This window comes from Mustela erminea, chromosome 18, assembly GCF_009829155.1.
Source record: "Mustela erminea isolate mMusErm1 chromosome 18, mMusErm1.Pri, whole genome shotgun sequence".
In the NCBI taxonomy this organism is placed as follows: Eukaryota; Metazoa; Chordata; class Mammalia; order Carnivora; family Mustelidae; genus Mustela; species Mustela erminea.
Window position 1 is genome coordinate 53187338 of NC_045631.1, and position 14472 is coordinate 53201809.

The 14472-nt window shown below is 38.1% G+C and overlaps 1 long non-coding RNA gene across 1 annotated transcript in view; it reads right to left on the reverse strand.

Moving 5' to 3' along the window:
* Positions 1 to 7945: 7945 nt before the first annotated feature.
* The window catches only part of LOC116578416, a 107759-nt gene continuing 101232 nt past the window's right edge, over positions 7946 to 14472 (reverse strand). Inside the window, exon 5 of the long non-coding RNA XR_004280866.1 lies at positions 7946 to 8046. This is a non-coding gene — a long non-coding RNA (uncharacterized LOC116578416). The remainder of the gene's footprint in view (positions 8047 to 14472) is intronic.

The window sequence follows — 14472 nt, forward strand, 5'->3', positions numbered from 1 at the left end:
CACAGTGAAGACTTTCACAGGGCACTCGGCAGTGTGCAGCATCAATCTACTGCTAAATGGTCTGGTTCTCAAATTTTCAACTGGGGATAATCACACTTAAGTCAAGTGTCAACAAAGGTCTTATTTAACCACAAAAAGTCAGACAGTACAATCTATGCATCAGCACTGCCTATGAGACCCAGTGTTCCCAGGGCTAGGTTTTCTGCTATTCTTACTGAAGTGAAAGGCCATTAGAAATAAACTGGCAGGGACACCCGGGTGGCTCAGTGGGTTAAGCATCTGCCTTCGGCTCAGGTCGTGATCCCCGGGTCCTGGGATTGAGTCCCGTGTCGGGTTCCCTGCTCAGGGGGGTACCTGCTTCTCCCTCTCCGTCTGTGTCTCCTGCTCATGCACACACTCTCTCTCTCCACCAAATTGAAAAACAAAAACAAAAACAACTTAAAAAAAAGTAAACTGGCAGTTGTGGGTAGGAATAGCATAAAGTCTCCAATACTTGCTTGTTCAACTTAAGCACAGGCAACACTATGAACTTTGAACATGAACCAACATTGTTGTAGTAAATGGTAAATGTTTGAAGAGCCAGAAATTCCTAGAACAAAATCTAAGTCAATATGCCCCCAGAGAGCACAAAGGTCACTTAACCTTTTTGCTTATAAGCTCACAGCGATCACAGGTATAACTGTAGGGTCTTAAATTGCCATATTCTCTTTATCCTGTCTGGGAAAGAAGGGAGGGGGATTGTCTCACAACCAGTCTTCTGGTTGGGTTTGCTCCCCAGTAAAAAGTGGTGTTCACATTCCTTTTTCCACCGTGCTAACACATTTGTTCCTAATTACTAGCCTTTTCACTCACTATTCTTTTTTTTTTTTTTTAAAGACGTTATTTATTTATTTGACAGAGAGAGATCACAAGCAGGCAGAGAGGCAGGTGCAGAGGTGGGGGGAAGCAGGCTCCCCACTGAGCAGAGCGCCCGATGTGGGGCTCAATCCCAGGACCTTGAGATCATGATCTAAGCCGAAGGCAGAGGCTTAACCCACTGAGCCACCCAGGTGCCCCTTGACTATTCTTTCTTGATCTGGTATTAGGAAATGATAAAAGAAAAGACTATGCCCCTGCTCACTGCTCTGGAGGTTTCTTCTCTTTATTACTCCTGGAATGACACAAATAACAGGAGGTATGACCAACTCTAATGGCTGCAAAGCACAGGAATTATAATTCTTATAAATAATATTTTACTACTATCTTATAAATAATATTTTTCTATACTCTAAGTGAGATATAACCAAGAAGTCACACATTTTACAGGGATCTATTCATGGGACTGAGCGTTCCTATGGAGGAAAAAAATTATTTCCGAACTCCACAATGGGTCTCTGACCACCTTTTAAAAGGTTCAGCCCCTGTGCATGTGAGTTGGTTTTCTCCCACAGTCTAGCCCCCCCATCCCATACCCTTAAAGCTCTCTGCACCCAAGTTAAAGCTATTAGGCTGGAACAAAAACCAAGAATAGTTTTCATATTCAAAACGGGATTACAGAGAAGGTCAAATACAGAAGGACAAAGATGTGTCGGCCTTTGGATTTTAAGGTCTTGAAAGCAGCTGAGGCATGCAAGGGAACCTGACATTCCAAATCTAGTGTAGGAACCCATAAAGGCATAGGAGCTTCAGGCCAAATCCCTTCAAAATCATCCCATCAGTAACTTGCAGATGCACTTTCTTATTCTTTCCAAGAAATCTGAGCTGAAGTATCCATACACATGAATGAACACATGCCTACAAATACATCTTACAGGCAAGCACATAAGAAAAAAAATATATAGGGGCGCCTGGGTGGCTCAGTAGGTTAAAGCCTCTGCCTTCGGCTCACATCATGATCTCAGGGTCCTGGGATCGAGCCTTGCGTCAGGCTCTCTGCTCAGCGGGGAGCCTGCTTCCTCCTCTCTCTCTGCCTACCTCTCTGCCTACTTGTGACCTCTGTCAAATAAATAAATAAAATATTTTAAAGAAAAATATATATACATATTTTTCTAATTACTTCATAATTTGCAAGGCATTTTCACAATGGACTTTGGACTTCACCTCTTTATGTGCACCTATCAAGCCACAGCTCTATTTCTCTGCTCACTTTCAGAAGAAAACTCACTCAGGTGCTATTTATTTGTGTTATCTCTACCTCTTTGCCTTTTGTTCTTTTCCTCAATCAACTGGAACCAAACTTATATCAATTTCACTCCACTGAAACAGCTCTTACTATGGTCAAGAAACAGTTTCATGCCTCCAAATCCAGTGGCCAAGCCTCTGCCCTCATGTTACTCTACCTCTCAAAACGTTGGTCTCTCGCTTGACTTCCCTGGCACCTGGTTTTCTTTCTATTTCCTTGACATTCTCCTTTATTCATTTCCTCTCCTTTACCTACTCCTCTTACTACTCAAACCAAATTTTCTCCTCAGTTCTTTTATTTCCTCTGTATATTCTCTCACATTAAGTGACTTTATACTGTCTTGGGTCTTAAATACCGCCTATAAGCTATGACTTCCACATTCATGTCCCCAGGATGGAACTGTATGTCCTCTGTGTAGTTAATATCAATAACTTGGATGTGCCATTCACATTCTGTAAGCTTCTTACATTAACCTGGCCCCCAATTATGATATTTGCCTCCAAATCTGCACTTTCCCCAGTCACTCCCATCAGTCATGCATCAGTAATGCACCAGTACTGCACTATCCTTCCAACTTGATTATAGCAAAGATCTGCAGATTAACCGCCATTTCTCTCTTAACTCACATCAAATCCACAAATGGGCCGTGTTTCCTTAAATTCCTCAAATTTCCCCACCACAAAACCCTCCAACCTAACTTCCACTCTCACTCCTACTAACAATCTCTTCTCCACAAAAAGCCAACCTATATTTTAAGAACATGAGTCAGGGGCACTGGGTGCCATAGCTGGTTAAGCACCTGACTCTTGATTTCGGCTCAGGTCGTGATCTCAGAATCATGAGATTGAGCCCCGCGTGGGGTTCTGCACTCAGCGTGGGGACTGCTTAGGTTTCTCTCTCCTTCTGCCCCTCCCCCTGCACTCACTATCTCTATAAAATAAGTAAATTAAAAAAAAAATCATGAACCAGACCAGCTAACTAACTCCCTGTTTGAAGGTCCTCCAAAAGTTTCCATACTACCAAGAATAAAATCCAAATGCACTATGCTGTTTACTAAGGCCATGCATGACCAGTCTTTCTTCTTTTCACTCCCCTCTGACCTTCACCCTGCAGCTGGCTTGGGTGTCTTCTGGCTCTTTCTCAAACTGGCCAATGTGCTTGTCCTGTCTCAGGACTTTGGAACTTTCTGTACATTCTGCCTGGAACATTCTCTCTAGATCTTCACAGTCTGATTCCCTCAGGAAATCAAGTGTGTGCTCAAATGGCACTTTGTCAGAGAGCCTTCCTTCCCTGATCACCTTACCTAAGTGGGCAATAACTACCAACCACCTTACTCCAGTTTATTATCATGGTACTTATTCAAAATCACCTTCTTTGTTTTTTCTAAGTCTCATTCAGGCAAAGTCCCTGTGTGTTAACATTTAATCCCACAACACAGATCGGTGCCTGGCATGGAATAGACACTCAATAAATATTTGTTGAATGAAGGAATTAGTCGCCTTCATTGATTTCTCCCTTTTAAATTGTGTACTTTCACTGGGAACAAGAATTGGGCCTTTATTTAGCCATGTTCCTTTGAAAGTCTCTATTCCAACTTACATAAAGATCTGACTCAACCTTTGAAATTATCCCTTGGTTGGACTTATTATTGGATAAGCCACCTCGTCTAACAAGCAATTGCGAGGGTCATATTGCTTTCTTCTAATCACAGAGCTATGCTATGATTCATTATGGTGGGCAACATATAGGTACCATAATAAACAGTTATGTTATTTAGAGACAAAATAGTCTCAAGAATCACTTTCTCTAGAACCCATCTGTGACTAACTCAACCACATCCTGTCTCCTGAATATGCTCTTTATGTATAATATTTTGCTATTCAACTAAAACAAAATTACTATGAACTTAGCCCCCTCTACAATCTTATATATAATTCTGAAATCCAATTTTATTCCAAAATCTAATTTTATTCCTGAAATAGTGAAGTTATCTTTTAGGTTTGTGACAAACATGCTGGTTGATAAAACATGACCTATGTAGATATAAAATGATTAATAACTTGTGCATTTTACTTAATATGAATATTCATGTTTACCTATAAAATTATTGATGTGTTTGATTATAGTCTCAGAATCCACTGAGCATGTGATGTAATATTCAGGAAATGTACCATATTACCTCTGTAAAATGTAAAATCTTCTATTTCAGCTCTCAGCCTATAGTCCAACCCAGTTTTTTTCCAAGCTGATAGCTTCAGAGTCCTCCTATCTCTCTTCCCCCACCCCTCCCCATCCTATTTTTTTCATGGGCATCTCCCTCTCAGTCCTCTGAGCGCGCCTGTGGTCTGGAAGTCTATTCCTCCAGTACCTTCTTCCTGCCCATGAAGACAAACCCCAGAGGCCCTTAGTTTTAAGAGTCTGCTACTGACTAACTGAGAGTAGCAGGTAACGCTTATACAACTGCCATTATGTGCCAAGCATGGCACTAATAACTTTTCATACACATTAGTTCATTCAATCTTTAGAACAACACTAAGCTAGGTCTTAGTACCATCATCAAGTTGCAAATCAGGAAACTGAGGCCCTGAGATGTTAAGTAAATTGCCCAAAGTTATACAGACAGCAGATCACCTGATTCTGGACCGAGTTATTTTAAAAATTATAATTAGCAAATTGTCAAAGTAAAATATTACACATTTTCATTGCAAAAATAAAGTATGAATAAATAAAAACTTGTATTTCAAGAGGGGAATGTCTTTTGCTTACACTCTCAGTTCTGAAGGGGTAAAGAGAGATCATCTCTCAATTTAATGAGTCCTCCCTGCTGTCAAGGTAAAATCCTCTGGTTTCTCCCAGCCATTCTAACAATCCTTATTTTCAACATACCGCTGTTTTGAACACTACAGAAAAAATGCAGAAAAATGCCTAGGGGCGCCTGGGTGGCTCAACTTTCGACTCAGGTCATGATCCCAGGGTACTGGAATTGAGCCTGCATCAGGCTCCTTTCTCAGCGGGGAGCCTGCTTCTCCCTCTCCCTCTGCCTGCTGCTTCCCCCGCTTGTGTGTGCACTCGCTCTTTCTCTCCCTCTCTGTCAAATAAATAAATAAAAACGTTTAAAACAAAAAAGCCTAGCTTATTATTTTTATTAAGCTTCTACTTAATAACTTAATTATTAACAACCAACAAAGATGGTTGCTCTAAAATATTTCCACTGCTTCAATTTCAAATACTTCCAGAGTCCCTACAAGGCTGATGTATGCTGATTTGTCTACCTAATACATCCCACAAACAACGGTTAGGCTGAAGTATCTTTTCCTCATTTCACAAAGGACTAAAGGAACCGGCAGCCACGCTGTCACGTTTGTGAGACACACAGCTCAGAGAGCATGGAGCCAGGCTCTGACGTGGTTTCAGAACAACGTATGCTGACTCAGGGAACACCAGTGTACCCCTCTTGTTCTTTTACTCAGCTGTGGTATTACTTTCCAAACGAGTAACATTTTCACATGGTCAAAATTCAAATAACCCAATTTCATTCCAAAATCAAATCTTCTGAAATACTAAACTATACTGCAAATTTGTGGCAAACCCATTAGTTGTTAAAACCTAAACTAAAATGGATATTCAGTTATTTACAGCTTCACCTTTTTCACTTAATGTGAATATTCATATGTTCAGTTTCAGAATTACTGAAGGGTTTGATTACAGGTAACCTCAACCTCACTCAACTCCTAGACAGTCCCTAGGCCTCAGTTTCCTTACCCAAAAGTAGTGATTCCCATTTTTTTCGGTTGTTATTCTTTTTTCCACAGGTACGTGGATTTAGAAGCAAATATGATGATGAATTTTTTACACAAATGCAGTACACTAGAAATACTACAAACACATGCATAGCTGTGACCTTTTTCCACCTAATTTATCACAGATATAATTTTATATCGATTAAAAATGGCCTGCCTAACCCAGTAGTATATTATGAATGTGTGATAATTCCTTTAGCTAGTCCCCTATTTATAAAATTTCAATTATTTCCAATATTCTGCTATTGTAAATTATATGCCAGTGTTCAGCTGTCCAGGCATATCTGTCAAATAATTACTTACAAAAGAAAAACAACCTAATAAAATGGGAAAAGGATATTAACAGACAATGTACATAAAGGAAAATAAATAGGTTTTCTTACTGATTTATAAAATATACAGATATTATTGAAAAAAATTAAACCTTTGTCTCTGACATGTTTTACATATCTAATTCCCCCAATTTATTACTTGACCTTTGACATTGTTTATAGTATTTTTATAAGAACTTATTGAAATTTTATGTAACTAGGGACATCTGGCTGGCTCAGTTGGTGGAGCATGTGATTCCTGATTTCCAGGTTTTGAGTTAGAGCCCTATAATTGGCACAGAGTCTATTTAAAAAATAAAAAATAAAAGGCCCAAACTTGTACTGCTAGGGTTGGCAAAGCTTTAAAAAAAAAAAAAAAGTAACCAAATTGTTGATGTTTTTATTTTTTTTAATTTTATGGAATTTATATGATATTTGAAAGGACTTTCCATTCTAAGATGATTGCTCTAAAATACTTCTTATTGATCTATTTACAGTAGGATTTTGACCTCTCTGCATACATATTGGGGTAAGATGCCTGGTGTGATCCATGACCTACCCCATCCCCCAGGGCTACCCCTTATTCCCAATACCATTTATTGAATAATCCTACCCCCAACAGGTTTCCTTTCTATTCTACAGTGTACACTGGAATACAGAATGATAATCAGTTAACAAAATTGCTTTTATTTTCTATTCATACTGACTCACCCAGATTTCTAGTCAGGCTGGCATACTAGTAAATTTCTAGTAAGGTTGGCAACTTTTCTATTCTGCTTTGGGTTTGGGGATTCGTATTAGGTTGCATGATAGTCAAGAGAGGCAAGGGTTTCCATGACCTCTGGTAAGCCCAGGAGAGGCTGTGTCCCTGTTTGTCTGTATTTAGGACAACTTGACATTTGAGCACAGGCCAAGTGGTTTTTCTTTCCTCCACCTTCTTGTACCTATTTTGGAATATTAAGTCTTAGAAAATAGTTAATATAGTAAAAGAAAAATATATTTTGTTAGGAAGTTATTCTTCCTTTCCACTACAGATTATTTTTTAATATTTGACTATCAGGGTCTCTATAATTAGAGTTAATAAACAGCTGTATTATATAAATCTTATTTATAAAACCAGTTGTCTTTAAATCTTTCCCTAGTCATTCTGAATTATCTAATTAAAACTTTCAGTGGACAAATTCTATCAGGAATGTACTCATTAGTTTAATAAAGTTCTTGAGTATTTTCTACGTGCAATTTGTTTTTCTATGGGCTGTGAAAGACACATAAATGAAGAAGAAAAGGTTTTGTTCCACCATTGTTTTTCCTAGCTGAGTTTAGATAGACTTGACAGAAGAGCACTTTCGTTGCAGGGACAGGAGATACCTAAAACACATAGGAGAAAGATGATAAATTTTACTATAAAAACTCAAGAAATCTCTCTGGTATGTAGAAAGGAGAAGGTAATTCCAAGTGGTAGCAGTAAAGTGTCATGGAGACAGTGACAATGGATCCATCCTTAAAACCTATTTGCACGTTTAACACGTCAGGACACATACTTGAGAACATTCCAACAAAAGTGTAACTTTCACTAAAAAAAATCATATGTGATAGTTAATTTTATGGGTCAACTTGGCTGGGATAAGGGATACCCAGATAGCTACTAAAACATTATTTCATGGAGTATCTGGGAGGGTGTTTCTGGAAGAGATCAGCATTTGATGCAGCAGACTGGGTGAAGATGATTCACCCTCAGCAGCGTGGGGTGGGCACCATCCCATTCATGGAGGACCTGAAGAGAAGAAGTAAAGGAAGGGTGAGAGATTTCTTTTTGAGCTCTCAGATATCAGAGTTTCTGACTTTGGGGCCTTCAGATTCTAAGACCAACATGAGCAGCTTTCTGGTTCTTAGTCCTTTCAACTTGAATTGAATTAAACCACTGGCTTCCCTGGTTCTCCAGCTTGCAGAAAGAAGTTTGTGGGACACTGTAGCCTCCATGACCATGTGAAATGGGAGCCAATTCTCTTAAATAATTGGCTAATTGGTAATTAATTCCCCCCACACTAATACAGCATGGAAATAAGATGATTATTCAGGCAGCAATATCAGAAGATTCTAGGCACTGAAACCAGAAAAGAGAGAGAATTCCTCCATATCCCCGACTCCATCAGCCTCAGGACTGTCCGTTTTAATTTCCTGTTTCCTTTCTTTTACCACGCTTCTTCTCCATCCTCAGGTTATTGCCTTAGCTCAGAGCTTGAACCTAAATGTGTCATTCCTAGATGACTGAAATATCTGGCGCTCGTGGTTCTTCTACCCTTGCTCTTCACAACATTCTTGTTTAACACAAATATGATCCTATTAAGACTCTAGAGAAAACCCTACAGGATAAAGTCAGAATGCATTAATATAATGACCATTATTGTGTAACCTGAGTTTCAGCCACTGCACAGTACTTAACATCCTCCAATTTTACAATGTAATACATCTTCATGTTCATACTTCCCTCAACCTGCAAATTTCCTTCTCAACTCTGTGTCTATCTAACACATTTTTATTTATCTTTTAAAATCAATACAACTTTGTTCTCTCTCTGAAATATTTTCCTGCCAAACTAACCAGAATGAATAACCACCTCCAGAATGCCACCATCTTGCCTCATTCATGAATCTATCCATGCCTCTTCTCCACGGTACTATAATATGTATTTATCTTTGTGCCTCATGATCTAGAACTAAGTACATAGTAGGTTATGACTATGACTATATTATTTCAATAATATCTGGACTATCTATCCTCTATGACCCATTTAGCAGGAGAGACACTGCTTTATGATGGGGTGAGACAGAACACATTTTTAGTGACATATATCTGCTATATCATCAGTTGGAATTTGGGGATTTATTAGTAAAAATTCAGTGAATACCAAGAACACAGAGAAAAATTCATCATAAGAATGTGGGGAAAGAGCAGTGATTATGAAAACGGAAGCATCCCCTGAGATGCTGAGATCACTTTTCTTAGTGACATTTGTGGAAGACTGGTTCTATGTACAGACACCCCAGGTATAGTCCTATTTGGCTTTCAGTGATTTGTAAAGAAAAAAAAAAAAGAAACAATGTCACTTTACCACTATTTATAAACACAGAAACATCAAGATGGTTTGCTTGAAATAAGGATATTATGAAAGATGAGACAGATGATAAGACAAGTCCTTTCTCAATGTATTTCCCTTGTGAAAGGCCATAGTATATATAAAGTCTGATAGTTTTTACAAAATTTCTACATATTAAAGGAATTATGTACAATAAAAGGCCTGCGAGTTAAAATCCTACTGTGCAGATTTTTCTTCTTTATCCATGTCACGGCTTCAATGACTTAGTCCTAAGATACCATTTTATCAAGGTAGTGGGATTAACGTCACATAACACATACCATTTTCAGAAATACTCCACAGTGGCTCAAAACTTATTTCAAGTGTCATGTATGGGGACATTTCCTGCCAACTATTCACTGTCTCCTTCTTTCCTGCTAACACATCCTGATTTTGGTCTGGATGGCAAGTACCCAAAGCCAGGCATTTTGGCCTAAGCCAGCTCTTTAATGTTACTCCTAATTTACTACTTCCCATGCAGCTGGGGTGGCCATGTGACCAGGCATGCTCAAGGAAACATAAGGGGGCTATTGGAAGGGGATTTAGGGAAAAGCTATGATGGACTAATAAATGGAGCTGAACAACTTGCCCTCTTTCCCTTCGCCTATAACTTCAGAAGTGATATTACAACCAAGAGGCAAAATGAAGATTCTGAGAATTTTTTAGAATTCATAGAGGAAAAAGACCATGTGTGGGTTTTTAGTGATTTGCTGAATCACTGGATCAGCCCGAGCTTCTTATTAAATGGGAAGAACGAAGGCACTCTTAGTGAGATATGCTGTTATTGGCAGCTGAGCACATTCTCACAGACAGTGTACTGGGTAGTTGAGAAAGAAGTTTTTCACGAGCGCCTTCCCTTTGTGATAACCCTTCAGAATGTCTGCGGGGGATAAATTAAAAATTAAGGTTCACAGATTTTTTAGATAGAGAATATGAAGAAGGAAGACTATCCCCTACCCCGTATGGCAAGACATCATACACCACAGAAATGAGACTGATTACTCATGATAGATTCAGAACAATGACCTAAATAAATAAATAAAATGAAAAAAATCCCTTCAATCATCTCTGTAAGCTCTAAAAATTCTCAGAATCTTAAAACTAAGCAGGCTGATCTTAAGGTTCCTTTTCTTTGCACAGAAACACAAAAATCTATCTATTTAACATAAAAATAGCAATGGGTATGCCTGTTTAATGTACACAGTTTATACAGAAGTAATCTTAAGACGAGAAGGTGTTGTTTCTCATTAGGAAAGTAGAGCTGTTGGCCAGTGAATGTGTTTGGTCAGCCAGCCTTCTAACCCATGATTTGAGGCAATTAGTTTTCAAGCTTCAAACTATTATCTTCCTACAAGCTTTGCCTTCAAGTTATTTTCACCTTAGAGTTTTCAAGCCCTGAACAGATATTTTGATACCTTGATAATTTGTGGTCTTGCTAAAGACTGAATTTTTGCACAGTCCCCTTGACTTGATTTGTTATTTCAAACTTCCAATTATTTCACACCTTCCTTTGAGACTTTTTCTAATTGAGCTGTATATTCCCAACTGAAATCAGAACCGGCCCAACTCCTACCTTACTCAAAATTTAGGCCTCTTTTAAAAGATTAAAATTCTACAGTCTTTTCAAATAGATATTGTTGATTTTTTTATCTTCCTAATTTCATTTTGTGAAACAAACTAGGATCTTAAAATAGCAGGAAAATACTTTCTTAATCTCCAACCCCCATTTTTACTTACATGAATTTCCCATAAATACATACTTTGGACAATATTTATAGCTTTGAAATATTTAGTGGCCATTGTAGTAATTATCTATGAACCAGCAAATGAATTTTATGATTTGTGATTATTTCATCCTTACCCCAGGAAGAAAAAGTCATTTTACTGCCATGCAGCATATGACCAAATAGCCATTCAAAACCAAATTAGTCTAAACCCAGATACCAATTGCTCATTAAAGAGAAAATAAGGAAAAGGTTAGCTGTTCTTACAAGACCAAAGCAACTAAATGTCATTCCAAGAATAAAAGGTCTTGTTTTAGTCTCTTATAGACTGAGAATAAGTGTTTTGAGTTACTGGAACTTGATGGGTGTGATTTGCCATTATTTTCCATTTCCTGAAAAATCTTTAAAAAATAAAATCACAGCTCATATGTTCCACTGCCTTTCCCTAAACGGTTAGGTGTTTAAGCTGCCTTCTAAAAACATACCTTAATTTTCATGTATATCTATATGTCCATTCATGTGGATGTCTGAAAGTGTAACTGTTTCAGTGTATGTCTACTCAATGAATCAAACCCAACGAAGAAATGTTCAGCTAAAGAAAATACAAAACAGGTTCATATCCTAAAAGGAATGGTCTTGTGAGGAATAAAATAATTGTTACATTGTATCTTCTTTAAGAATTTTCCCTCCATTTTTATCACTCCTCTTGTTCTTAAAAGAAAGTTACACCTTCCTGACCAAGAAATATTTTAGGGTTCTTAGCCTACTAGTATACTATCTAAAACACAAAAGCCCAAAGTTTAAGTAAAATAAAAGATCAAATGACCTCTAGTCATCCAAAATAGATACCAAAGTTTCAAGCACTTTTATAGATTTTCAACTTCACTTAATCTCTAGTTGTTCTTATTAAGATACAAAAGCCCAAACACTTCTGCTTTCAGATGTTTTTGTTTTCTGTAACACATAGGAGGTTAATGGTAACATTTAGAAAGGGGATAATTTCAAGAGAAGTTTGCACTCAAAAAGCAAGGGTTAGTACTCTAAAATAGGAAAAGCACAGAAAAATTAAATAGTTAACTGAAAAAAAAAATGTAATGTCACCAAATAAAAGCACTGAAGTCTAAGACCTTTTAGAGTAGTTAAAAAAAAAAGGGGGGGGGGTGCCTGGGTGGCTAACCTGGTTAAGCATCTGACTCTTGACTTCGGCTCAGATTCTGATCTCTGGGTCATGGTATAAAGTTCTGAGTTGGGCTTTAGGCTCAGCAGAGTCTGCTTGTGATTCTCTCTATCCCTCCGCCCCTCCCCCTGCTCTCATGCTCTCTCGCTCTCTAAAAATAAATAAATAAATATTTAAAAATTAAATAAATAAAAGTAGTAAAAACAAACCTATATCCTCAATAGTCATCATTTAAAAAAAAAAAAAGGATTTTATTTATTTTGACAGAGCGAGACAGTGAGAAAGAGAACACAAGCAGGGGGAGTGGGAGAAGCAGGCTTCCCCCTGAGCAGGGAGCTCGATGTGGGGCTCTCATTTCTTTAATAAGAAAGTGGTATCTGGGTTTAGACTAATTTGGTTTTGAATGGCTCTTTGGTCATATGCTGCATGGTAGTAAAATGACCTGAGCCGAAGGCAGACCCTTAATGACTGAGCCACCCAGGCACCCCAATAGACTTCATTTTTAAATACTATTTTGGAAATTTGGACCAACAAGAAATTATTGTACTTTTTCTGTCTGTGATATTACGGAAATACCAAAGGACTTGCCTGGGTGGCTCAGTCAGTTAAGCGTCCGTCTCTTGATTTCGCTCAAGTCATAATCTCAGGGTTATGAGACTAAGCCCTGCATTGGGTTCTGTGCTCAGCGGGGAATCTCCTTAGATTCTCTCTCTCTCTCCTTCCGCCCCTCTCCTGATCTCTCTCTCTTACTCCCTCTCTCAAATAAATAAATAAATCTTGAAAGAAAAAGAGAGAGGGAGGGAGGGAGGGAGGAAGAAGGAAGATAGGGAAAAGATTAAATAAAAAGGATGACTCTTCCCAGGCCAGTGATTATCACAGGTCAGTTGTGTCAAATAGAAATGAATTCCAATCACAAATGTGTGCCACATACATATTTGAAAATTTGTATTCATGTTAAAAGTAGTGGAAAAAAGAACTGTGAAATTAATTTCAATAATACATTTTATTTAACCTAATATAGCCCAAATTTTATAATTTCAACAATATCAAAATAAAAACAATTCACAACTTTTACATTATTTTTGTATATATTAAGTCTCCAAAACCTGGTACGGACTTTATCCTTCTATCTCAAATTTGGACGAGTCATATTTCAAGTGCTCAATAGCCATATGGGACAAGTAGCTACTGTATCGGATAGGACAGTTTTAGATGCTGGGAATAAAGCAGGAAAACAATAAAGACAACATCCCTGTTTTTGCGGAGTTTACCTTCTACTTCAGGGAAGATACAGAAAAGTACAAAAATAACAACCAGGATAAAAAATCACATGAGTCTGAATGCCCTGAAGAAAGTAAAAAGTCTGATGAGAGAGAAAATGCTGAGGAGTGGGAGTGCTCTGCAGATGTGACATTTAACCTGGGATCTGAGTGAGTGGGAAGCAGGCAAGCTTGAGGCAAGGCATGCTGGGCAGAACAGAGAGTTTTTACAACAAAGCTAAGGCACACAAGCTTGCAGGCTTAAGCAACAACAAAGAAAGAATGGTTAGGTGAGCTAAAGGAGCAGAGAGGGAGAACAGTGTAAGACATGATGGAGGGGTAAGCAGAGCCAGATCATGCAGGATTTAGGAGACCAGAATAAAGAGCTCAGGAAGGACCAAGGGAGGAGGAGGAACCCTGGAAGCACTGTAAGTGTTCCTTCGAACCCTGGAGGGCCATGCCCTGTAAGTGAAGGCGCTAAGAAAGAGTCTTTACAAAACCTGAAACCAAGACTTGAATAGTCTCATACCTGACTGGATAAAGGTGATCTTCCTAGATCAAATTTTCCGCTACTAGAAAATCAAATCTACTTGGGGGGAAATTAACCTAGAGTCTCTATATTCTTTAATGTAAAATGTCCAGCATTTAATCCCAAATCACCAAGAATGCCAATTAAAAAAAAAATGACCATTTAAGGAGAGAAAAAAGTATGTGTGTGTGTGTGTGTGTGTGTGTGTTTATTTATTTTTTTTTAACAGGCATTTTGATGATCCGGATTTCTGGGTTGTGAGGATTTCTGCTTTATAATAACTATGATTAATAATGTTCAAAAAATAGTAAGATAAAGAATTCACTGGAGAACTGAAATACATGAAAAATGAACCAAATTTTTCTGTAATTGTAG